General features: G+C 49.6%; 1 protein-coding gene across 6 annotated transcripts in view; it reads right to left on the reverse strand.

Moving 5' to 3' along the window:
- The window catches only part of KCND3 (potassium voltage-gated channel subfamily D member 3), a 526,784-nt gene that overhangs the window by 194,926 nt on the left and 306,681 nt on the right, over positions 1-25,177 (reverse strand). The window contains exon 9 of one of the 6 annotated variants that reach the window (XM_074370167.1): positions 13,568-13,655. The exons of 4 other annotated variants lie outside the window; for them this stretch is intronic. The gene's annotated coding sequence lies outside the window, so the exon portion shown is untranslated. Of the gene's footprint in view, positions 1-3,670; positions 3,962-13,567; positions 13,656-25,177 lie in introns of those variants that run through there. One more of the 6 variants, XM_074370168.1, reaches the window with a different exon arrangement.

Genomic DNA, 25,177 nt, shown 5'->3' on the forward strand with positions numbered 1-25,177 from the left:
TCAAAGAACAGAAAAACAGTGCGGGCTGATGAGCTCTTGATTACGGGAACCAAGGAAAGAACTGGGGAGTCTTTCATCCATGGCAGCATGCTGCTGACAGATTTGGGAACACATCCCGTGCATTTTATACTTCTCTTCAAGAAATTTCCCCTTATAATTCCCTATATTTCCTTTAGGTTACTAGGAGAATTTGTAGTCCCTTAGCACACACATAGCTAGGTTTTCTAAAGAGCAAGGGAAGTTTGGGGGGCACAAGCCCACAATTTAAACATTGGTCACAAGATAATTCCAATTCAGATTTAGTTAACGTTTATTGAGCACTGGCCATGCAGTGGGCACTGTTTTAAGGACTTTTATAGCAACAATTAATTCCATCAAAGTCCTATGACATGGACATTTATGCCGACAAGGTTCAAGAAGGGAGCTGAGACTCCTTCAAAGCGACTATGTTCCATGTATAAAGGAGTTGATGATTTTCCAATAGGCCACTGATCAGCTCACTGCCAAATGCCTCTCCTGACCTAGGTGTAGCAAGATACTGGTATTTCCATAGAAGAGAGCAAGATGCAGAGCCTCCGCTCGCCCCGTCCCCAGGCAGCAGAAAGCATAGGGTCCGGAGGCCCTGCCCTTCTAATTCCATTTCTTTCCTGAACTTGTGAAAGCAAGCTCCTATTCCCCCCTGGGCCTCATAAGAGAGCCCTGGACAAGAAAGTGACAAGGAGGCTTTTAGCTCAAATAAGCTTTGATTCTGCTGGATCCAGGACATCAAGTCTGTAGCTCAGGTCTCACTGAAACCTCTTCATGACAGTCGCCCATGCAAAGCAGGAAGTAGAGCATCTGGGTTTGTTGCTGTGGGGATGGAGTTTGTCTGAGCCTCGTTTTAGCAAAGGCAGTTCTGGGAATTCCTGATGAGGTTGGTGCCCACAAAAGGGCACACAACATGCATCACTCCGAATTCAAGGCAGCCCAAGGCCAGATTCATCCACTGAACCCCTGGCCACCCCCCTGGAGGGTAAAGGGGGCCAGGCTCCAGATTCTGGGCCCTGGACCTCTGACTCTTAACATTCCTGCTTTATCCCAGAATGGAGCTCAGAGAGGCAGGACCTTGAGGGGGTTCCAGTTGCAAAGAGTAAGAGACCACAGAGCCAGGAGGTACCCTGTAGTACCCTGCTTGGGCCACATATACAGCTGTGCACCCCGAGAGGATGGTGCCCTTCCAATTGCATTCTCCCAGTGCTGTTCCACCCTGACTCCAGAGCTTCAGTGCCCGGTAACTTCCCCTACCAAGCTGAGCCCCATCACCTTACAGTCTCCACCCCACGCCAGTCTCCTCTTCTCCGAGGGCAATGGTATTTTACAAACTGCTTTCAGATGAATATTTGAGAGCTGGGGAAGGAAGAGTAACCTCTTTCCCATCTATCACAAAAGGCTCTGGTTCCAAGGCCAAACCTTCACCCTATGCATTAATCCAGGACAATCTTCCCTGAGAAGGCCAGGCAAGGGCCAGGCTGTCTCCAGAGCTTCAAGCCCTGTTCCCCTGGTAAAAGGTAACAGAAAAAGAGCAATTACCCCACTGCTACTTTCTCTGTCTTGTGTGTGTGTGTGTGTTTATGTGTGTCTGAGTATGGAAGAGGAAGAAAAGTGTCCCACGAGATACTATGCCTAAGGCCACACCAGCCATTGGGTCCACACAAGCCTGCAGGCATGACGCAGCTCAAGCAGGGCTTCTCCAAGGCTCTCACCGCAGCACTCACCCCCTGACGGGCACCAACACCTCCTGGAGCCGACCTGGGTCTGAATTCCTGCAACAGGCAAAACAGTGCGGCCCCATTTCCAGCCAATGGCACTGCACAGGCCTCAAATGCCAAGGTTTTACTAGGACGTGGACGCCTTACAAATGAAAAGTCTGAAGCTATTTTTGTTTTTGGCAGAAGAGTTTGACAGTGGGAAAGATGGAGGTGGGGGGAGGATGGGGAAGAGACATTTAAAACAGGTGAGTGCTGAAATGACACAGGCAAAAAAAAAAAAAAAAAATCCTGGAAAAGGGAAACACAGTTCCCCTGCTGTAAAAAAGGCATCCCTGTTAAGCAGCTTCTATGGGGGAGGACGAGCGCCAAAAGTGGGCAAAGTGACCAGACAGCCTGTTCTAGGGACTGACACCTAACCTCAGCACAGGCATAAGGCAACGAAAACATCATGTCACCAAGGTCTGCCCTTCAGTGACCTCGGCAGAGAGCTGGGTGTGGAGAATCTCTGGAAACTCACTTTCCACAATTTTACATTACATGGCTCAGCCCAGAATGGGTCCAGTCTGGAGGAGGGTAGAGTCCTGACAACCCAGGGGGCTTTCTCCTGTGCCTGCAAGGTTTGGGTAGACAGGCATGAAACTGACAGGGTGCCAAGCTGGAGATACTTGAGGCACAGGCCTGGGACACACACAGAGATCCTCTTCTCCCACAGTGCCACTGCTAGGCTGGCCACAGCACTTTTCTGAACTCTTTTTTTTTTTCCCCTTCAGCCTCTTCAACAGCAAAAGGGAACAAGCTACTAATCCTTCTTCCTCTGGGGGTCCCTTGTGTACTTGCGTTTTGTTGCGTTCAAATAGAGACAAGGAAAAATAAATACATCCATTTCTGCCAACATTTCCACATGGGGAAAGGTACACATGCTTTGCATTGAATTCATGCACGCCCAGGCCCCCTTTCTACAGACATTAAATATCCAGGTTCCCTTGAAGTAATGGTAAATAAGGCGTAAATTTAACCATCACTGTACGTTCATGCAAAATGCCATCATGCATCACATAGCAACCAGGTCTAAAAAAGATCGTATTGTACCTAAGATCGCGAGAAAGTTCAGATACCCTCTCCTAAGAAATACAACGGAGCCTTATCTTTGCTATAAGATTCCAGGTCCGGAACCTCAGCCTGTTGCTGACATATCACGGCTGCCCAGGATAAAAGCAGAACATCTTGGACTCGATTCAAATGTCAACACTAAGCAAGTGCAGGAATTCAGTTGATTCCAGGTAACTTCTCTGCCCAGTCCCTTCCGCGCTTCATCCCCAGTGTAAACATCTCGAAAAGTGAGTCTTTCGAACGCCCTTTCCAGGGCCGCGTTGGCTCCCAGTGTCACTCGAAGACCCTTCCCAGAGCTCGCAGGGTGGAAGCGGCGTCGGGCAGGACCAGAGGTGCGGGCCCCCAGCCTCTGGTAGGCACACCGCCGGCTCGCCCGGCTGGAGAACTTTGTGAAGCGCCCCAAACTGCTCCCTGCTTTCACCCTCAGCCATTTCTCTCTCTCTCCCCTTACAAAGAGCGGGGAACCGAGCAAGCCGTCGCCACCTGCCGCCGGATCCCGGGGCGCTGCCTCCGGCACCCCCGAAGGAAGTCAGGCCAATGGAAGCAGGGCAGAGGTTCACACCCCCACCCCCAAACCTCACAGCACCTCGCTGCCCGGAGGTGGCTCCGCAGCCCGCGGGAACCGACGCCCCCGGGCCGGCTGCCTGCTCTCCCGCAGCGCCGGCCCCACCCCCAATCCTTCCGGCGCCCCAGCGCCCACCCACCCGGGCGCGGGAGTGGGAGGGTGCCGCGTGGGCAGCCGGAGCAACAGGCGTGGGAGCAGCGCTCCTCGCACTTCCTGGCTCCAGAAGGCTCGGTCGCGTCCGTCTTACCTTCAGCGAAGCAAGCCCCGGGGCCCCGCACCCCGCGCCCCGCGCGCGCGAGGAAGCTGCGGCCGGGAGCCGGGGGCCGCGGAGGCGCCGAGCACCCAGCAGCGCGGGGAAGCGCCCAGCCGCCGCCGCTCGCGCGGCTCCTTCTCGCCGGCGAAGTCTAGCTCGCTCCTTCCCTCGCTCGGTCCGTTTGTGCGTCCGTCTGTCCGTGGGGCCCTCTCTTCCCCGTCGCCGCCGCCGCCGCCGCCGCCCCTCCAGCCCCGGCTCGGCAGCGCGTCCCCTCCCCGCCTCACCGCTCGGCTCGCGGGCTCGCGGGCTCGCGGGCTCCCTCGCTCGCGCCCTGCCCCCGCCGCTGCCGGCGCCGCGCGGAGCGGAGCCCGGCGGGCCACGGGCTGCCAGGCGAGGTCCCTCTGCCGAAGGGGGAGGCGGTGGGGGCGCGGCGCGGGCGGGGCGGAGAGGAGAGTCCGGGGGAGGCGGCGAGGCTGCGCCCTCGGCTCCCTGCCTATCCCCCGCGGCCGAGAGGCTCCAGGCCTGGCCCGAGAGCGCCGGGCCGCCAGGCAGCGGAGGGAGAGATGAGGAGGACCCGGAGGCTCGCCGCGGGAGGGTGCCCAGGGCGAGGGCGTGCTAGGGGGAGTGACTCCCCGCGCGAGGGTGTGTATGTGTGTGTGTGTGTGCGTGTGTGTGTGTGTAGAGGGGCGCGCGCGTGAGCGGAGGTGGGGGGCAGGGAGACGAGGCAGAGCCTGGTGCGTCTCCCTGGGCCAGTGGAGGAATCCTAGGGTGTGCCTGGAGGTGGCGGAGTGTGCCGACGCGGGTGTGAGAGCGTGGGCACGGGGGTGAGTGTGGCAAGGTGAGCTCGGCCTGGGGGTGGGGGCGGAGCGGAGAGTAGGCGTGAGTGTGAGCTCGTGGGCGTGTGTGCTGGGGACCCGGGGAGAGGTGGCAGGGAGCGCCAGTGTGTGCGCGCGTGGGGTGTGTGTGGACCCAGCTGGGTGTCTGTTTCTCACCGACTGTCCAGGCGGCACCAGCACTAGCTTGCGGCCGAGCCCTGCCACCTGGGGAGGTGAAGCCCGCCACCGCGCTAGCTTCCCGGCTCGCCGCGGCTCTCAACTCGGTGTGCCCCAGCTAGAGAGGTCCAAGGGTACACATAGTGGCCTTACTCCATGTAAGAGCCGCTCTCCTCCCAGCGGTAGGGATTCGCCCTCCCATCCCTCCACGTGTACCCAGTACACAGACCCGAGAGTCTGGACTTGGGAGCGTGAACTCTCTACCTGAGTCCTCCCAGTCCCTCGGGCCCTCTCGGAAGCCCATGGATCCCCACGGTCCGTTGCCTTGACCCAGGATGGGGGGCTGGCGGTCGGCACGTGCCCAAAGGGTCGGGCGGATGGAGCCCCCTGAGCATCCCGAGAGAGTGGTATACAGCCCAGACTCCCACACTACTGGCAGCGGCGCGCCGAGGGTTCAGTCCCCGCCAACAGTGCCGACCCGCGCGGCTCCAGCTTTCCCCGTGTCCAGAATCCCGAGATCTCGGCCTGGGTGCGCGGAATCCCAGGATCTCGGCCTGGAGCTTCGGAGGCGAGGCGGCTCCGTGCCTCAGCAGGGACCAGAACGCAGGGCTTGAGCGATCACCATTCTCAGTGTGAGGCAGAGACCGAGGGAAAAGCAAAGTATGCGGTAAAGGGGAGGGTGTGCTTGAAGAGGGCTAGGGAAGAACCTGAGTCCAAACGGGGTTTCTGGCTTGTGAGAACCCCTAGCCTTGTTCTAGATTCAGAGATAGAGGTCAGTCACTGTGGCCTGAGCCCCTGTGGCTCCCTGGCGGCTCAGATCCCCTTATTCACCCCTCGTCCTACTCTCCTCAAAGCCCACTTCGGTGTGTCTGTCTGAAAGGTGCACAATTGGCCCTTCAAGAGGTGGGCGTGGGCTCTATTAGCATTTGCCTGGAGTCCCAGAGCGGTGTGGAATTTGCATACTGATTTGCATACAGTAATAATGATTAACAACAGTGCCACTCCCTGGCAGACAGGGGAAGAATTCAGGGAAGGCCCTGGAACTGCTCCCACCTCCCTCCTCCCTTGCCTCTGGGGAAGAGCTAGTTTTCTCACAATTGCCGACCTCAACTGCTCTGTCCCCGGGAATTCCTCAGACTGTGGGTGGGCAGGTCCAGGGAGGGACAATTTTCTTCAGCTCTCCCACCCCAAGTCCAAATTAGGAGAGTTAAAACCCAAGACTTCATTTCTGCCCAGAACTGAACTTCTGTGCATTCCCATCTGTGTTTTGCTTCTTTCAGGTAGCTCAGGGGCTGGGTCTGCCGCCAAAGCTTGGAGGTTTCTGGGAACAGTTAGCTGGAACCATCCTTCCCTCTCCAAAGTATACTGATGGGACAACTGTGCTCTCCTGTGCCTGGTCAGACCTGTTTGAAGACCGGACATTAATTCAGACCAACTCACTCCCCACCCCCCATCTCCCACCACCAAACACACACGTGGCCGCATTCCTCCCAGGCTCACATCTCATCATTTAAATGAAGTAGCTGTAGACTGTACTCTCCCTTCTGTTGAGAAGATCTAGAGGGAAATATGAAAGACTTGAATTTCTAGTCCAGGCCAGTGTGGTTTTTATTTACCAGCCCTTCTCATAACCAGGTGACCTGGAAAATAAGAGAGAGAGCAAGTGATGGGTAGAAGGGAGGCCCCCTTGACCCCAGCAGCGGAAGGAGCCACTTCCCTAGAGATGCTCTCCCACTGGCTCTCCACTGCATCTTTCCAACACTTCCTGGCCTCGCCTTTCCCCTCTCTGCCTCTGGCCTGGCCTGGCCGGGATTCTCACTTGCTTTTCCCCCATGACACGGCCGCTTTTCCTTTAACTCTCAGCTTCTATTTAAAAAGCTAATTTGGGAGCTTGTCGATGCTCCCAATTCAGATATTTTAAATAGGAACTGAAAGTCAGGAGGTGCCAGGGCACTAGAATTCCTTCCCTTGCCACCAGCACAGCTAAGGCATTAGTTCAGTCAGTCCAGTGGCCCTGGCTGCGCTTGTGCGCACGCGTGCGTGCATGTGTGCGTGCGTGTGTGTGTGTCTGAGAGAGAGAGAGAGTGTGCACGTGAGCTCAGGGTGTATTTCAGGCTATCTTTTTTATTTAAAGACTGTGTTCTATGGATGACTGTGCTCTGTGTGTGTGTGTGTCCTTTCCAAGCTGTGCACACATGAGGATTCTTCTTTAGTCCCCTGGCTCTGGCCGCTATTGGCCAAACTTGTCACCGTGTGGACTGTGGAGGTAGGAGGCAGCCCAGCTCCAAATCCTGCAGCTTCCAAGTCTGCTGACATGACGGGCTGGTGTGTCTGAGCAAGCATCTCCTAGGGCTGCTCTGCTGGGGCTCCCACTTAGAAGCTGTGCCTCAATGTCCATCAGGGTTGCTCCCCGCCTCACTGCTTGTGGCTGGCCTACTTCAACAGTTTGCCTCATGAAGAGGCAGGAATTTGGAAGTGGGACCACACCTCTGAGGGTTGCCAGCTTTCTGCACTCAGGGTGTTGTGTATCTTGGAGGTGAAAAACAGATTTGAAGTTAGACTGCCTGGATTTGAACCTGCCACCACTATTTACTAGCTGTGTGATCTTGGGGAAGCTACTTAACCTCTCTGTGCCATGATTCCTTCATCTCTGAAATAGCAATGAATAGTACTACCTACCTTATAGGGTCTTGTGAAGATAAATAATTATCACAGGTGAAGCACTTAGAACAGCGCCTGGAACGTAGGAGGTACAATAGAATCGTTGGTCGTTGTTGTTCAAGGCAGGAGTGATGTGAGCATGAAGTGTGAGGAAATCTACCTGGAGAGGAAGGTGGATCTGCTGGGTTGAACGCACAGACACAGGCAGACACACACCTCCGTGCATCTAACAATAAAAATGCCAGGCCACAGCCCACAATGGGTCAAGTTCACCTTGTAGAGGTGGTTGATTCCCTAAATCCCGAGAGAGAGACTGATGATAAAGGAATAGAGGAAGAGCCACAAGAATGGGGATAAGGAAGGGGCTGGACCATGTCAGAAGCCCATGGGGCATTTCCAGGGGCATCAGTTTTATGCTGGAGGAGTAAGTAAGGACCCTAGATACCCATGTGGCCTCAGCCTCTCTTTTTTTCCCTAACTACGTAAATCAAAGCTTTATGAAAGTAGAGCTGCAGTGAGGGGCTCAGTAGGGGTGGCCCCTCATTCTCACCGAGTCTCCCCTTGGGCTCAAGGTCCTCTCGCTTTGACCCTGCCACTGCCTCCTACCCTTATTCCCACAGCTGGGCATATGAGCCCTTACTCAGCGGCCATCAGAGTTCATTTTGTCTCAGTCTCTAAGCAGCTCATCAGGGTACCAAGAGGTTAAGTGGCTTCCCCAAGTCCCACACCTAGGGATTCAGGAAGCCACTAACAGGACGGGGAGCTCTAAAGGACCCAGCATAGGAAGGCTGTCCATGGGATCCAAAGCAACATTGCAAGTCCTTGGGTTGTATGAGGCTTAACATATGAGTCTTAAGTTGAGGAGCTGCCATATCTTGGACTCCTTGCTAGGTCTCCAGTAATCTTGTACCGTAGATATCACCACCATGTTATAGATGGGAAAACTGAAGATGTTTGATGCCTCCCAGGCTGCACACCTAGAGTGAAGCTCTGAACCCTCCCTCTTGCCACTCCCCAGGGGCTGCTGGGTTTTTGCTCTTCTGAGAGTAGAGTGGCCCCCTCAGTCAGATAGCGGGTCTGCCCTAAGAGGATGCCCTCGGCTTGGCTCTGCCTCAGAAGGCCAGGGGTTCACTTATGGGGATCAGCCCAGATTGTCCAGTATGGTCAAGTCAGGAGGTACCATCCAACACTGGGGGCCCTGATGGCTGAGCTCCCACAACCATTGGTTCTTCCTGAGGGAGCAGAGGGACACTCACTTCCTGCAGCACTAACCCCATTCTGGGGCCAGCAGTTGCCTGAGTGGTCATCACATCAGTGCTGAGACCAGTATTGGCAAATGAGAAGTCATCAAAGTTGGCTCCCGCAAGTCAGTCCTTCCAGGAGATCTGTTCCAACCCAGGCAGATCCTGGGGTGGGGGTGGGGGTGTGATATGTATGTAGCCCTGCCAGGGTTGGGGCGGAGGAGGCTTCTGCTCAACAGGACCTCCCTCAGAGTGAGACACTAGGCGGAGGAAGAGGAGGGGAGGAGAAAAGGAAAGCAAATATGAGAAGAAGAACCAGGCACTGGAAGGAAAAAAAATACTACTCATCTGTTCAGTTTCTGTTAGTGACAGTTTGGAGGAGGTTTGGTAGAGGCTGAAGGTGCAGGCCATAGCCAACCACCTACTGCGTGTCTCCATCCTTGCACACGGGCACCCCTCTGCTTCATCTCACCACTCCCCTTCAACCTTCTGCAAAAGATCATTCCCTATAAAAAACCCTGTTCTGATCATGTCATCTCCTGCACTTCCTTTCTGGTCTTACCTTCTTCCACTGACACACATGATTCTTTTCAGCTCGCAGACCTTTTCTCTGCTACTTGACCAAATTACGTTTTTTTCACACCTTCGTGCCTTTGTACATACATACTTCCAGAAATGGCCTCCACCACTTCCCATTTCCTTCCGTCTTCCTAGCAAACTTCCACTCAACACCAGACCTTCAATACCCAGCCCAAAAGTCACGTAAGACGTATTGATAAGTTTCAGCGCCACACCTCAGGGGGAACTAGCCACTCCCTACTTGGGCCCCATGGTCCTTCCTGTAAATATAGTTCTTATTACCTTATTACCTTAGTTGTCTGTATGGTGGCCTCCCTCTCTGGCTTTAAGCTGTTTAAGGAAGGACCACATCATAGCCACCTCTGACTCTGCCAGCTCAGTGCTTGACACATTGTAGATGCTCAACAACTTTGCACTAGGAATTTATTCTTTCGTTCTCATTGCTCCCTTGATTGTGCGTAACTGAGAATATGCAATACATTTGTCAACTGGTTAGACTTCAGGTCCTACCTGATTGAGCGTAAGCACTGTCATGAGGACAGAGAGAAAGGATGAGGTGTTCAGTTTTTGGCTGATCCTAAATGAAGAGAGCCCCAAAGCCCCCCTCCTCCAGCCTCTTTGGATCTACAAAGAGAACCTCAGTCAATGCTGCCTACAGAGACCTGGCCAGTGTTCTGCTCTTGAACCAGATTGGTTTTTAGGGAACTCTTTTCTTTCCTTTCTGGCACAATGTCAATCACATCCCCAGAATATCCCCTCCATGGAAATAGCCAGGATGTGGTCACTTGGAAATATACCTGGGTTGCCTGCAGCTCTGACTATGCTTGACATAAAACCCAGTGAAGGGCCTGTCAAAAAACCCATTAGCCAAAACCTTGCCTTGACACAAAGAAATGACAAGACCAAAGCTCGCTGGACTTGAACTATAAAATTGTGTGTAAACCACATCAGGAAACCTGGGACAGTAGAGACTGAGTGGTGAGAACATAGGCTTGGGATAGACCTGGCTTAAAATCTTGACTTTAATTTACAAGCTGTGTGACCTTGGGCAAGCTTCTCTACTTCTCTGATTCTCAGTTATCTCACCTGTAAAATGGATCATAGTGATGGTCTTGACTCATAGGGTTCATGAGGAATGAATTAGATAATGCATATAGCATGTTTCATATGCAATTATAAATAAAAATATTGGCTGTTATTATTACTTTGTAACTGACTTTACAAATGCTTGAAACTAGTTCTTTTAAGTCTAAGATAAGACACAGCTCTCTACAGTGCTTGTCTGTGAAGAAATTCATACAGATCACTCAAGGTCTTTGCATGTGGTTATTCTTTTTATTTTATTTTTATTTTTTTAGGGGAGGAGGTAATTAGATTTGTTTATTTACTTATTTTTTAAGTGGAGTTACTGGGGATTGAACCCAGGACCTTGTGCATGCTAGACAGGCACTCTACCACTGAGCTATCCCCTCCCTATCCCATGTGGTTATACCAAGACTTTGGGAAATGTGTGAGGTCAGAGGAGATTGCTTGTAGGCACCTTTTTCTATGGGATCCTCTCTCTCATTCTGTGACACCCCATTTCTGCAGCCTTGAGCTTCAAGTGCCTATTTTTCTCCATTCCCTCATCAGCAAGAACTGATAAATCGTTTAAACCAATATGTAAGTGACGATCCTGTCCAGAGATACAGTATTCACATTTTAATAGGATAATAAAAGCCAAGGCAATGAAATAGGGTGGGTGGGATTTCAGGCATTTATCAGAGTAATGGGGGAAGTTTTGGGGGACAGGAGACTTTTCCCAACTCCACAGAGTCACTGTCCACTTACAAAACCGGCCCCATTGACACAACTATAAGCAACAGGGTGGGCTGTTTCTAAATTTTGCAGCTAGAAAATAAAAATCTCCAGCCGTTGCAAAAGTGTTCTGATGAGATGATCTGTATACCAGTTTTTTTTTACCAACCTCCTCTTGGTAAAGAGACACAGCTCATTCTGCCCATCTATGACACCATACTCAAGTTCATTTTTTCTTCAGAGATCAAGGCTGGGGTTCAGTGTTTCTGCCTTTGTGGCAGACCCAGCTGCAAAATTGTTAATTGCTTTGGTGAGTCAACAGGTAAACAAACAGTCAAGCTACTGTCCCCATACGGCAAGGTCGTAAGAGGTTTCTGGACTTCCCTGCAAAGCCTGTTAAAGTAGAACCCTCATCACCCTTAAACAAATTCTTACGGAAACTTTCACACACATACAAAAGAAGAGAGAATTGTATAATACACCCACCATGAACTCACCACTGAGCTTTGATAATTACCAGCTCAAGGCCAATCATGTCTTACTTGGACCCCTACTCATCACAACTCCCCAATAATCTTGAAACAAGTTCTAGATATCATATAATTTGACCTGTAAATGTATCAGTCATTGTACCCTCTTACAGCTATCAAAATCCATCTCCCCAGAGGAGGAAATCTCTTTCTACCAACCCGCATGATGCTAAGGACGTTTGGCCAGTACTTACATCTCTGCCCGAGGGGTAGTCCTTGGGTTAGGCAAGCTCAAGGGCTTACTGAATTCTCTCCATACTCTGTCCTGCTCCTTGGGGAGGAAGGAGCATGCATAAAATGCCATGCAGGGGTACCTCTGTGTGCCAGCTTTTTGGTGTCAGCAGGGCTGCTGCCCAATAACTGAAATGAGACCCAAACTGAGAGGCAAAAATCGTAGTCGTGAATCCCTGCTGGACTTAGCATTTTTCACATGCGTTATTGCATTTCACTCTCACCAATTTTTATTTTACTCCCATCTTACAGACAAGAAAACTAAGGCCTAAGGTCACACAGCTAGTGGGTACCTGTGGCAGAAACTGACTAGGTGCTAATCCAGCTCAGTTCCTCTTTTTCATGGGCATTTACATTTCCCAGGATCCCTTGCAGTTAGGCTTGGCCATGTGACTAAATTCTGGCCAAGGTAGTTTTAAGCTAGTTCCATAAAAGACATAGAGCAATCCTACATGCTCTCTTTCTTTCTCCATACACTGGCTGAAAGGAGAGAATTTCAAAGACCTAGAGGAGAGTGAAGCCCCAAGACGGAAGGATCTTGGGTCCCTGGGTGGCTATGTGGAGCAGAGACCCTCCCTAACTTGAAGTGGTCTATGAAATGATTGAAAAAAAATAAACTTTTATTATGTTAAGCCTCTGGAATTTGACTATGTATGTTAAACTAGTAAGCCTACCCTGACCAATATAGTGGCACAGATAAGATTTAAACCCTAAGTCTGACTATACCAATGTTCAAGGTCTTGGCCTCTACCATACTGCCTCCAGGCACAAGAAATAAGAATCACCTACAAGAATCTCCTACACGCTCAGCACTTAGTAGGACTGTCTCTGAGGATCTCACATCTTAGATCTGTGCCAGTATGGTAGCCACTAACCATTTGGGGCTATTTAAATTAAAACTAAAATTAATTTAAATTTAAAAATCTGTTTTTTAATTGTACTAGTCACATTTCAAGTGCACAATAGCCACATGTGACTCATGGCTACCACACTGGAGGTACAGATGGAGAAGATTTCCATCATCATAGAAAGTTCTATTGGACAGGTCTTAGACAGATACAGCTTTCTCAATGTACCTCTCCCCAGATCCCCACGGAAAAGCTAGAGGTGCTGCTCATGAGAGGACAGAGGATGGTCTAGCCAGCAATCAGGGTTCCTCAGACATGACAGGCCTCTCCCTTCACCCAGACCTAGGGTTTTTTGCTCCTGCCTCCCTGAGTTAACCTTCCTGCTATAATCTGTGACCCTCCTGTATTCACTGGTAACATGCTTTCCTATGACTTCCTCAAACAGAATGAGCCCTGTCTGTCTCACTGGACTGTGTCTTCTGAGAGCAGGGGCAGCATCTCATTCTCACCCCAGTATCCATGAAGGTGCTAAGCAGCGGATGCCAAGAGACTGGGTGGGGACCAGGGATATGCTTCTTGGCCTAAGCTGAGGATAGGCAGGGAGTTTTCCAAAAATGGAAGCCTAATCAAGGAGTCCAGTAAGTACTTCAATCCGTCTTCCACAGCAGCCAGAGTGATCTTTTCACAACACGAGTCCAAACATGTTGCCCTTTGGTTGAAATCCTTCTCAGAATCCCCATTGCCCTTTGAATTAAGTAGGCACACCGTAACATCTCTTATGTTCTCATCGAATCCTCATCTTCTGCTTTTCCACTGTGGTCCTAGGCCCCTTGCACCTGTATTCCTGCCGTATTAGAAGCGCTGCAGCTCTCTAAACCCCCAGCTCTCCTTTTACCTGAGTGTTTGTTCAGGCTGTTCCTCCTGCGGGAACTCTCTCCTGCTTCCACACCTCTGCTTAGCTATGCCTACATGTAGGGCTAGGCCTGGAAATGCTTCTCCTTGGAGGTCTTACCTGCTCCGCAGCCTGGGACAGTCTTCTGCTGTCTCTCTCTCTTGGCCCTCCAACCAGCTATAGAACCTCCCACACTTTCAAGTCTTCCCTGGAGAACAGGAAGGAGATGCTTTCAGTCGCTTTAGGAATCAAAAGACTGTCTTGCAGAGGTTTTTCCCAAGAGACTGACCCTTCTACATCCCTCTAAATTATGTCTCAGTCCCTCCTCCCTTCAACACACACACACACAAACACACACACAGGTTTTCCATCCATTTAATTCCTCTACAGAGTCACCAGGGAGGCAAGTGGAGCCTTATAAATCTCCCACAAGCTGCAATGCCCAAAGGGTCTGCTCCTTGACCCCAACCAACAGCTCAGAACAAATGCCTCTAAATCCATGGAACGTGCCCTGCCTCTCCCCCATCTGCCATGCTCTGGAAGGGGACCCTGATATACTGAGTAGGGTGTGGCGGTTACAATCCAAGCTGGTGCCAAGATGCATGGTGGGTCTTCCCTTCACTGGGTTATTTTTATGGGCATTAGAGCAGATAGAAGCAGTGGACTCCAACTCCTGAGACATCACGATAAATCGCCATGGCGGCTCTTCTACAGCTCATAACTAGTAAATCAAATCTATTGAACAATACATTTACTGCAAATTTAAGAAGTCGTTCTTCCATTTTTTAAGTGTATGTGTTAAATCATGCCCAGAGTCATAAAGAATGGAGACAGCCCGGCTCAGTGTGAAAAAAAAAATCACACATGCTTTAAAAAGTTAGAAGATTGTCCTTTCTTGACAAGAGGGTGAATACCCTTTCTTCCTCAGACCCTCCTCCCATCCAGACCAACCGGAATTCCCATAGTGGTAAGCTTTCAACATCCTAAGCAACACCTAAGTCAGTTTTGCAAATACAGGCTCAGTGTTAGCCGGCTCTCTTTGCTACAGATTCCTGAAGTGGATAAAAAAGGAAACACAGGACAGCCTTCTCAGTGGGTTACAGTGCTGCTTACAGCTGTGGGGTGGTGAAGAGGGATGTGAGGGAGTGCGAGTTACAGGTTTTCCCTGGGAAATTCCTTTTACTTCTCATCTCATCCAACTCAAATGCTAATCAGTTGAATTGAAGTCCCAACTCCAGGTGCAGTTTTGACCAGGACAGGTGAGTGTGCACTGTCTTATCTGTACTCTCATCCCACCTAGGTATTAACAGGGGAGCCCTAGCCCAGCACCTGGCATTCAATAGACATTTTAATTCAACTGATAGGTCTTCATCGACTAATGTTAGTTCAACAAACACTTATTAAACCATTCATTCCTTTAACACGTACTTATTGAAGATCCACTCATTATCATCCGGGCACATGGAGGTGAGCAAGATAAGACACAGACCCTGCCTTCCCAGAGCTCCCGGTTTAAAGAGAAAGACAGGTAGTGGGTGTGAGCACTGCACTCACGTGTAGGCTTACTAACCTCACTGGGGGGTCAGTGAGGTGTGAAGAGGAGCTAGCTTTACAAATTCTCAGTCTCATGAGAAAGATCTATGATTATTCTCATTTCTCAGATGAAGAATTGGAGGTGAGCATCACAGAGCTGCCTAGTGACAGAGCTAGGACATGTGACAGCAGTGTACACAAAGAGCTAGGGAAGCATGGGGGTGGTGCTTGGTCCAGCCCAAGAGGTCAGGAAAGATGCTTTGGAGGAGATGACACCTGAGCTGAGTCTGGAAAGAGGACAAGGAATCAGCCCAACAGCGAAGAAGAAGAAGCAAACAGCAAGCGGCAAAGACGCCAGGCTACAAAGAGCACAGATGTGCCTGGAATGTGAGGCTAGGGGCAGGACAAAGCAGGGCCTGAGGCTGGAAATCTAAGCCAAGGAGATGGATTCTATCCTGCAGGCCACCGGGAGCCAGCGAAGGGCTCCAGGCAGAGGCACGGTGCAGTCAGATCTCTGTTAGAAAAACCCACCCTGGCCCAGCAGTGTGGAGGACAGATTTGAGTAGGACCAGATGGGAAGCAGGGGGACCAATTAGCAGGCTATTGCAGGATTCCAGGGGAGCGATGCTGAGGGTGTCAGCTAGGGCAGCGGTGGATGGACAGAGAGGAGGGCGCGTGAGAGAAATATGTTGGAGGTAAATATTATCAAGACTCTGATTGGTTGGATGTAGAGCAGGAAAACAGGGTCCCAGAACAGGCTGTGATGCCTCAGCAGGTGACCATGCCAGTCTGGGGCAGGGGGCTGCAAAGCAGAACCGGCTGGGGGTGTAGGTGCAGCCCTTCCTGGAGTGGGGATGGGTCAGAGTTCTCTCTCAGGGTCCTTTCCAGACAGAGCTGTCTGTGCTGGAGGAATCTGTCAGCTGGGGACATTCAAGACCTTCAAGCTATGCAGACTCTAAGAAACAGGCTGGGATTCTAAAACCAGCTCAACAACTCCTTTGGTTGTAGGGGAATGAATTTCCAAAATAAGCCCAGACCAAGTCCAGCATAGCAGACCACAGTATCTAGAGGCTGATAGAACTGCCCATCTCTTAAGAGATAAGAGGAGAGATTAACTCTTGTGTCTCATCTCCTGCCATACTTCTTTCCACCTCCTTATCGTTCCCCAACATGCATGCACGCAAACACACACACACGCACACGCACACGCACACGCACACACGCGCGCACGCTCTATCTTTCCTAAACTTCTCACCTCCCCCAGACACACCAGGCCCTTTCACACTCCCTCTTTGCACCTGCTGTTCTCTCTGCCTGCAAAGTCCTTCCTCCTTCTCCACTGGGCAAAATGTATTCTCCTTCTAGCACAGTCCAGATACCAGTCCTCTCCGATGCTCAGCCACACTGCCCCGGGCATCCTCCCCACGCTTCCCCTGTCCAGTAGCACCTCATGGTGTGTTTCTCTGAGGTCTTTCATCACCACCAAGATGAACTGCTGAGTCCTATTCGTCTTGGCTTCTCCGGCAGCTGGACAAGGGCTAACTATCACTAGTGCTCAAAAATGCTTGTGGAATGAACGGGCACCTCCCTGGAGGTGGACCAGATGCACCTTCCCCAGCATGGTCCCAAGTTCTTGGCATCGTCAAAGAGAGTCATCTCTACCCTCAGACACATGGGAAATAAAGCCCATGAACACACAAGGTGAGGGGCGTAAAGGCAGTGCCTACCTCTGCCCTCAGTTCCATGTGAACGAATCTATTATTTGTCTGAAATCAGCCTTTATTTTTATCCCTATTTTAATGGGGACCCACCTTCAGAGAAAGCAACAGTTCTTTTGGGCTGAAGATCATAGACACGTTTAACATTGTTGGGACAAAAAGAGTAGGTGAATGAGACCATCTGGGGTTTTGTTCTTACCAAGATTCCCCCAGGCTGACCACAGCTGGCTGACCACACTGGTGGGCCCAGAGAAAGTCCCCAGAGAGCAAGGCCTACAGTCATTTGCCAGGTGGCCCATACAGTCCCTCTGGGTTTCTGACCAGCTTCTGGAGCAAAAGGGGACTGACCACTATGTCCCAGCTTGTCAGCTTCCTGGGAACTTTCTCTGCCTGCCTCAGGCTGGTGCGTTGCCCTAGCAAAGTGTTCATAGCAGGGAAATAGACAAGAGCCAGAAAGGGCTGGTGCCTGGAGCCCTCATCATCATCATGAAACTGTTAACAACAGCAGTGACACAGTGACAGCAAACTCTTGCCCGGCGTTTAATATGTGCCACACACTGTGCTACGTAAGGCTTTATAAGCATTCTTATTTTTTAGTTCTTACAGCACTTCTATGAGCAGATACTGTCATCCCCATTTATCAGATGAGAAAACCATGGCACAGAAAAGTTCAGCAATTTTCTCAAGAACATTAGCTGGGCTGGAATTTAAAACCAAAGAGTCTGACTCCAGAGCTCCTACTCTTGCATCTTACTCTGTAGAGATGTGCAGAAGGCCACCTGCTTCCCTGCCCATCCATGGAAGGTCACAGTAGGAAACGAGAGGCCAGCAGAAGGCCAGCACCTGCTCATTCCTCTAACCCCCCACCCCTGCCAGGTCTCTGCAGCTGCCAGCAGAGATGAATGCCGGCTCCTTTGCAGGTTAGAGCTCTGAGGCGTCCCAGAAAGTGCAGGTGAATGGGAATGCTGGGTAGATTGAGCTGGGGTCCCCCTTCCCCCCCTTCCTCTGGTCCCGCAAGCAATGGCCTTTGGATTGCTGCCTGCCTTGGATGCCTGGATCACTGCTGTCTGGAGCCTAATCTCCATTCTGGTGGTTTTGGTTGCTATGGTAATTGAATTCACTTAAAGTTGTCTCCAAGCTAGTCTGTCTACCTCTTTCTGTCCATAGTCTGGAAGGGCATAAGCCCAGAGCTGAGGCCAAGAATGAAGAGGGTTTGGTGGCCCAGGAAGCCTGTATGTTTTTCCTGATCCAGAGGTTCTCCTCAGAGGCAAACAGAGGAGAGAATCATGGAAAAATATTCCTTTCAAGTCTCTCTCCATCTTCCTTTTTGCTGCCTCACTCTTTTCTTCATAGAGACTCTGGGATTAGATAGGCTGCAAGGCAGGAGCGGGCAGCCCTGGGGATGAGGGGGAAGGTCTCTGAGATCCTCTTCTGTTCCTCAGCATTTTGTTAGTCATTAAACAAACACTGGCTGGGCGCTGATTGCATTCTAGGCACTACTGCTTGTCTCTGGGTGTGGACGTCCTTCCGTAGCTCAGAATCCAGGGCCACAAGAAAGGCCCCCTGATAGCACATTTCTACTCCGCGATTGCAGAAGCATGTCCAGCCAGGGTCAGGATTGTGGGAAATACTCCTTTCCTCCTTCCTCTGCTGGAGGGAGTTCATCAAACTGAGCTGAAGGCAGAATGGGACCCTCACTGGGTGGGACCTGAGGGGTAAATCCTGCTCATTTTCTCCACCATTCTCATACAGGAGAAATTTTGACACAGAAGAGAAGTGAGGAGGGCAGGAGCCAGTGTCTCAGAGCTGGCTGGGGAGCATGGGGGAATGACAGATCCTGCTCCCAACCACTGCCACTTTCCTGAGATGATAAGGGAGGAGCAAAAAAAGCGGATAGAGGATTATGTGTGATGGTGTGTTTGCAGGTCTCAGTCTTCTCAGTAATAGCTGGATCAAGCAAGTTAAACAAGTATCAATATAGCTCCCACTATGTGCTGCAAATCGCACTCTGGCCTGGAAAGATGATGATGACTGAGGCACAATGGAGACTTTCGAGGAAATGATCAGTATGGGAAGGATGACAAATCAGCGATGCAGAGGGTGTGACTTATCAGAAGGACAAGAGCAATGCCCTCCTGAGCTCAGAGCCGGGGGGAGAGGGAAGGGGTGTCTGGGAAGAGTGCACACGAGATGGGGTGCATCAAGTTGCATGTTTAAGGGTGAGAAGCAGCTCTTGAGACAGAAAGTCATTCTGGGCAAAGACAAGAGCATGAGCAGATGCACAGAGGTGTGAAAATGAGCAGCGTCTAGCGGTGGGAGAGCAGGCAGAGCGGGGAGATCAGCAGGGAGCCGGGCAGGAAGGGCCGGATGATGGAAAGCCCAGTTGCGTTGCATCCTGTGGACGCGAGGGACTGTGATGGTGAGAACCGTGTTTTAGCAAAAACAAGAGCAGTGAGAAGGGAGGGTAGAAGTGGGAGCTGGGAGAGGGGAGCCTGAACTGGGCTGTTGAACTAGCAGTGAAGACAGTCCCAGCCAAGAAGGGGGAGCAGCAGAATCTGTGGGCCCCAGTGACTGGTTGGTTGTGGGAGTGTGTGTGCAGGAGGGAGGGGCGAGTGCTGAAGGAAATGGAAGAGTTGGAAAAATCTCCTTGAGTAGAATCGGGGATGGGGAATAGACTGAAATAAGGAACCCAAGACCTCAGTTTGGGGAGCTCTGTTTGGGATGAGTAGGTAAGGAGTTTGCTATAGTCAAGGTCAATGCCTGATAGGCAGAAGGAAGGTATTTCTAGCACTTGGGAGAGTGGTGCTCATTAGAAATGTGCATGTGGAAATCATCAGCCCAGAGATGACAGCTAATGTGTCGAGGGAAGAGGACATTGCCAAGGGAGAAGGCGAGGCGCAGGGATGTGAGAGGAGGCAAACACAGCTCTGGGGAAAGCGGTCAGAGGCAGGGCAGCAGTCTCCTTCCGGAAGGCTGGTCCAGGCTGGTAGAAGGCAATACGCAGAGAGTGTGGGCTTCAGAGAAGATGCTGCTGAGAGGAAGTTGTGGAAAACTGGTCTAGAGCAGTGGCTCTCAAACTTGAGTGTGCAGCAGGAGGGCGAGGGCTTGTAAAAACCCAGTTGCGGGGTCCCACCCTCAGTGTTCCTAATTCACTAGGGTTCGGGGCGGAGCTCCAGAACTTGCATTTCTAACAGGATCCGAAATGCAAATTGATGCTGCTGGTCTGGGGATCACACTTTGAGAACCACTGAATCGCTGGTCTAGATGGATAAACCTGCATTTGAGAAGGTTCAAAGGCAGATTCATCCACTCTCTATCCCGGCACAAGTCGGACACGAGGAGAAACAGAGCTTTGGTTAAAGGGCAGAATGGAGGGGAAAGTGGGGAATGCCGGGCAGCTCCTTGGAAGTAGGATGGAGACTTCTGAGGACACGGGGATGGGGACGAGGTGGAGGGAAGCGAGGGGGCTGGCAAAAGAACAGCAGGCCAAGGAAGGCTTGGGGTATGATGACACAGAGGGGGGTGGCCCGAGGGGCCACAGTCATGGCCAAACTGTGCGTCACATGAACAGAACGAGTTAGGCAGAGAGGAGTACGGGGACTAGAACCAGCCTTCAGGGATCTGTTTGGAATCCTGGCCAAAGTCTCGTCTCCCTCCTCGAAAGCCTCATCTCTCTCCCCATCTCTTCTTTCTAACCTTCCAGAGTCATTGCCTGCCTCTGGGCCTCAGGCCTCCCTAAGCAGAACAGAGGAAGCTGCCTTATACCCAGAGGCATCCCCCAAGGCAGCTGCTCTGAGGACAAGAAGGCCTGGTGCTTTTAAAATTTTCCCTCCAAGATCTCCGATTGAGACTCCAAGAGAGTCACTAGGAGGAAGCTCCTGACCTCAATGCGAGGCAGCCCCAGGGCCGACCCACCCTGCCAGGGGACGCATAGAACTTAAGTCTTATCTTCTATCAGTGGAGCAAGTCCATAAAGAAAATCCAATTCATTGGTGTCCAGGAGAACATTACCAAGACAGACGAGACACCATGGGCAGTATTTAATTATGAGCGGGCAGAGCGAATAGGAGGGACGCAATAAAAATGCTAATCAGGGAGGGAAAAAAACAGGCTTCATTTTCTTCAAGAATAGACTACAGCTCGTCTTCCCCCTCCGCTCCCAGATCCCAGATGAGTCCTCTGGGCCCGGTCCTGATGCTGAGACTTGGTGACAGTTGAGTCTGTTTTCGCCCCAATCCCCGGCCCTCTTCCTGCTTCCATGGTTCCGGCCTCCCAGGTCCTAGAAGATCAGGTCCAGAGGGAGGGAGACTGGCTTTCCCTGTAAGCACACAGCTTTCACTTCGGCAGGGGGAAGAGCTGGCAGGGAACTCAGAAAGTGAATGAAGTTACCATTCAGGGCTCAATTCTGTGTCCCAGGGAGCGCTTTAGGAAGGGACTATCTCCCGTTTCAGTAGCACATCCAGAGTCTGCAAGAGGAGGGAGCAAGGCTGGAGAAGTGCCCAAGATCAGCCTGAGTTCAATGTCCTGAACTGAGTTTCCGGCCTGGAAATCAGTCCAGCTCTGAGCCACTTAGGAAGAGACTGGGGACACTCAGCAAGACCCAAGGCATCCTGTTTCCAGTTCCACTGAGTTGGCTGAGCTCAACTTCGGAGTGTGGTTCAGGATTTTGCAAGGGGGTATAGCTCAGTGACAGAGCACATGCTTAGCATGCACAAGCTTCTGGGTTCAATCTTCAGTACCTCCAGTGGGGAGAAAAAAAAGACTCATCCAGGGTTTTGCAGGCCTTTCCCGTCTCCCTCCCACGCTGGCTGACTCCTCATGTGGCTGCATCCCTTGGATCATGTGTCCTTTCTCGTTACCTCGCTCAACTTCCATACTGCTGCCAGCGATAGATTTCTATCTCTCGTTTCCCTTGGTCTTTGGATGCCTGAGCCTCAGGCCTTGTGCTGGTTTTAGGCAAAACTTGCGCAGAAGTGCAGCCTAGATGATACTGATTCAGCCTGGGCCCTTTCCCTCTGCTGGCTTCTTCTGTTTACTGAGCTCCCCAGGCACCCTGGCTGGTGTCCATTGATTGCTCTTTTGATCAGTTTCTCTTGTACCGCCTTAAATCTTGTACAGCCACGAGCCCTTTCCACCATCACCAGGGAGGAGTTAGCCTGAGGATTGTCAGGTGTCTCATCTGTATCATCTCTGGGGAGACAGCACCTAGGGCCTCAGCTCCTGGCTATTGTCTCTTCCTAGAAAAATATCTGTTAGATAAAAAAGTTTATACACCAGTTCACTCACCTGCTCTGGGATCTTGGACAGGTCACTTAAATCTGTGTCTCCATTTCCCCATCTAATGAATGGAGATGATAACATTACCTACTCAAATTTGGTACAAGAATTCAATGCAAATACATGCAAAGAGCTTAGAAAAGTGCCTGCCATGATAATTTTATCAGCATCAGCATCATTGCTGTGATATTTATTATTAAGATCAATGATTGTCTTATTTGCCTATAGGTCCAGGTACTTGATAGAGGGCCTGGCATGAATTAACATTCAATAATCATTGAATCAATGGAAGAATGTTCTTTTGGGTTAATTCTTTCAAAGATATTATCCTTCCTAGGGGGAAAAAAAAAATTTAAAGAGAGGATCTGCACATTGATGACAACGATTAACATGTAAACGGCTAATGGTGTGATTCCAGGCGTCCTTGGGGAAGACATTTAGAGTCAGTGGTTCTCTTCACTGTCCTTCATATGTCTGATCATAGTCAGACAGTCAGTTATTAGAAATATAGCTGGTTCTGGTCTGTAGCTCACAGTTACCTTCCCTAAGGTAGAATCTCCCTCCTAACTCTAAGAGCAATAAAACCTTAGAAAGAACACAGGCAAAACACTCTCTGACATAAATCGTAGCAATGTTTTCCTAGGTCAGTCTACCAAGGCAATAGAAATAAAAGCCAAAATAAATAAATGGGACCTAATTAAGCTTATAAGCTTTTGCAAAGGAAGCCATAAACAAAACGAAAAGACAACCTATGGAATCGGAGAAAACATTTGCAAATGATGCAACTGACAAGGGCTTAATTTCCAAAATATACAAACAGCTCATACAACTCAATAACAACAACAAAAACCAAACAACCCAATCAAAAAATGGGCAGAAGATCTAAGCAGACATTTCTCTAATGAAGACATACAAATTGCCAATAGGCACATGAAAAAATGCTCAAAATAACTAATTATCAGAGAAATGCAAATCAAAACTACAATGAAATATCACCTCACACCAGTCAGAATGGCCATGATTAAAAAGTCCACAAATGGTAAAAGCTGGAGAAGGTGTGGAGAAAATGGACCCCTCCTACACTGATGGTGGGGATGTACTTTGGTGCAGCCATTATGGAAAACTGTATGGAGATTCCTTAAAAAACTAAAAATAGACTTACCATATGGTCCAGCAATCCCACTTCTGGGCACATATCCAGAGAAAATTCTAATTCGAAAAGATACATACACCCTAATGTTCATAGCAGAACTATTTACAATATTAAGACATGGAAGCAACCTAAATGTCCATTGACAGATGACTGGATAAAGAAGATGTGGTACATACATAAAGGGAATACTACTTGGCCACAAAAAAGAATGAAATAATGCCATTCGCAGCCACACGAATGGATCTAGAGATATTCATATTAAGTGAAGTAAGTCAGAGAAAGACAGATACCATATGATACCACTTATATGTGGAATCTAAAAAAAATGACACAAATGAACTTAATAACAGACAGAAACAGACTCGCAGACATAGAAAACAAACTTGTGGTTACCAAAGGGGGAGGGATAAATTAGGAATTTGAGATTTTAAGATACAAACTACCATATATAAAATAGATAAACAAAAGGCCCTACTGTACAGCACATGGAACTATATTCAATAACTTGTAATAACCTATAATGAAAAAGAATATACATGTATAACTGAATCCCTATGTTGTACACCAGAAACTAAGGCAATATTGCAAATCAACAATACTTCAACTGAAAAAAAAAAAAAAATCTTTAGAAAGAGAACCAGCCAGAGGATAAAGGAGACAAAGTAAATCCTTCTAGCCACAGAGACAAAATTTCCTTGGTCCTCCCTGTGCTTCAGGCCGCCTTACCCTGTGTATGTGTTGAACCTCTAAAGCCCATGTGGGCTTAGTCTCTATAAGACAGGAAGAGTGTGCTGCAGGCCAGCTGACCCCAGACCTGGGTGTCCCGGGGCTCCTAGACTCCAGTCCTGGACCGTCCTGGGAGAGCCTTGCCCCTTCTATTCCTCACTGGAGTTCTGGTAATGGAGAGTGGCAGTATTTTACCTAAATGTTACTAGAAGGCTGTGCTGTGGATCCCTGTGGATGATCAGGACAGGATCTTGATTGGAAAACAGCTTCCCATTTCAAATTCAGCAGCAAGGGGACAACCGTGCCTGGGAGCAGCAACAGTCTCACTGGACACTTCTCACAACAGTTGCGTGAATGGGTTGGGACTTTCATTCTTTTTTTGTGTTCTTTTGATATTCTTTTAAAATGTGTTATTGATTTTCACATGGTTCAAAATTCAAAAGGTCCTAAAGTCTATACAGTGGAAAGCCCTTCTCCTCTGTTCACAGCCCCCCCTTGGTGCAACCAATGGTCACCAGTTCTCTGAGAAGCCTTCCAGACACAAGAAAATTCACACATATAACCTCCCTCCATTATACAAATGGAAAGCTTGCTTTACACACTGTTATGCACCTTGTATTTTTTTCACTTAATAATATTTTTTGGTTATTATTTGATATCAGTATATATAGATTTATATCATTCTTTTTGTGGCTGCATAGTATTCTATTATATAAATTAGTATATTTAACAAGCCTATTTAAGTCTCTCTAATCTTTAACTTTTACAAATAATGTTGCAATGAATAACCTGTTGGGAAGTTTGTCTGTAGGATGTCTGTGAGTGTACTTGAAGATAAATTTCTAGAAGAGGAATTGTTTGGTCAAAGAATTTGTCCCTTTGTAAACTTACTAGTTATTGACAAATTGCTTTTCATAGATAGCCCTTTTATTTTTTTAAACATGACAAAACTGAAACTTAAAGAATATATGTGCCTTGACTAAAGTCATACAGGTTGTATGTAAATCAACTGGGATGAGGACAATGTTTTTTTTTGGTTCTTGGTCCAAGACTCTCTGGGTCCTTGAGCTCAAACAAATCAAGAACATCTAAGAAGCATCAGACAGATTCCTGAACTACACTAAAATCCACAGCTTCACATATTATTCATTAAACACTGTAGATTCCACTTTGAGAAAGCCACAGTTCCTACTTTCAAGGAACCAGCAGTCTAGAAAGAGAGAGAGGCAAGTAAAGGAGCACTTTTGGTTTAAGCATATGGAATAAGGAAGGACAAGAGATAAGAAGATACAGTGAGAAGATGGGAAGAGCCCCTCACCAGCT

The sequence above is a fragment of the Camelus bactrianus genome, chromosome 9 (assembly GCF_048773025.1).
Source record: "Camelus bactrianus isolate YW-2024 breed Bactrian camel chromosome 9, ASM4877302v1, whole genome shotgun sequence".
In the NCBI taxonomy this organism is placed as follows: domain Eukaryota; kingdom Metazoa; phylum Chordata; class Mammalia; order Artiodactyla; family Camelidae; genus Camelus; species Camelus bactrianus.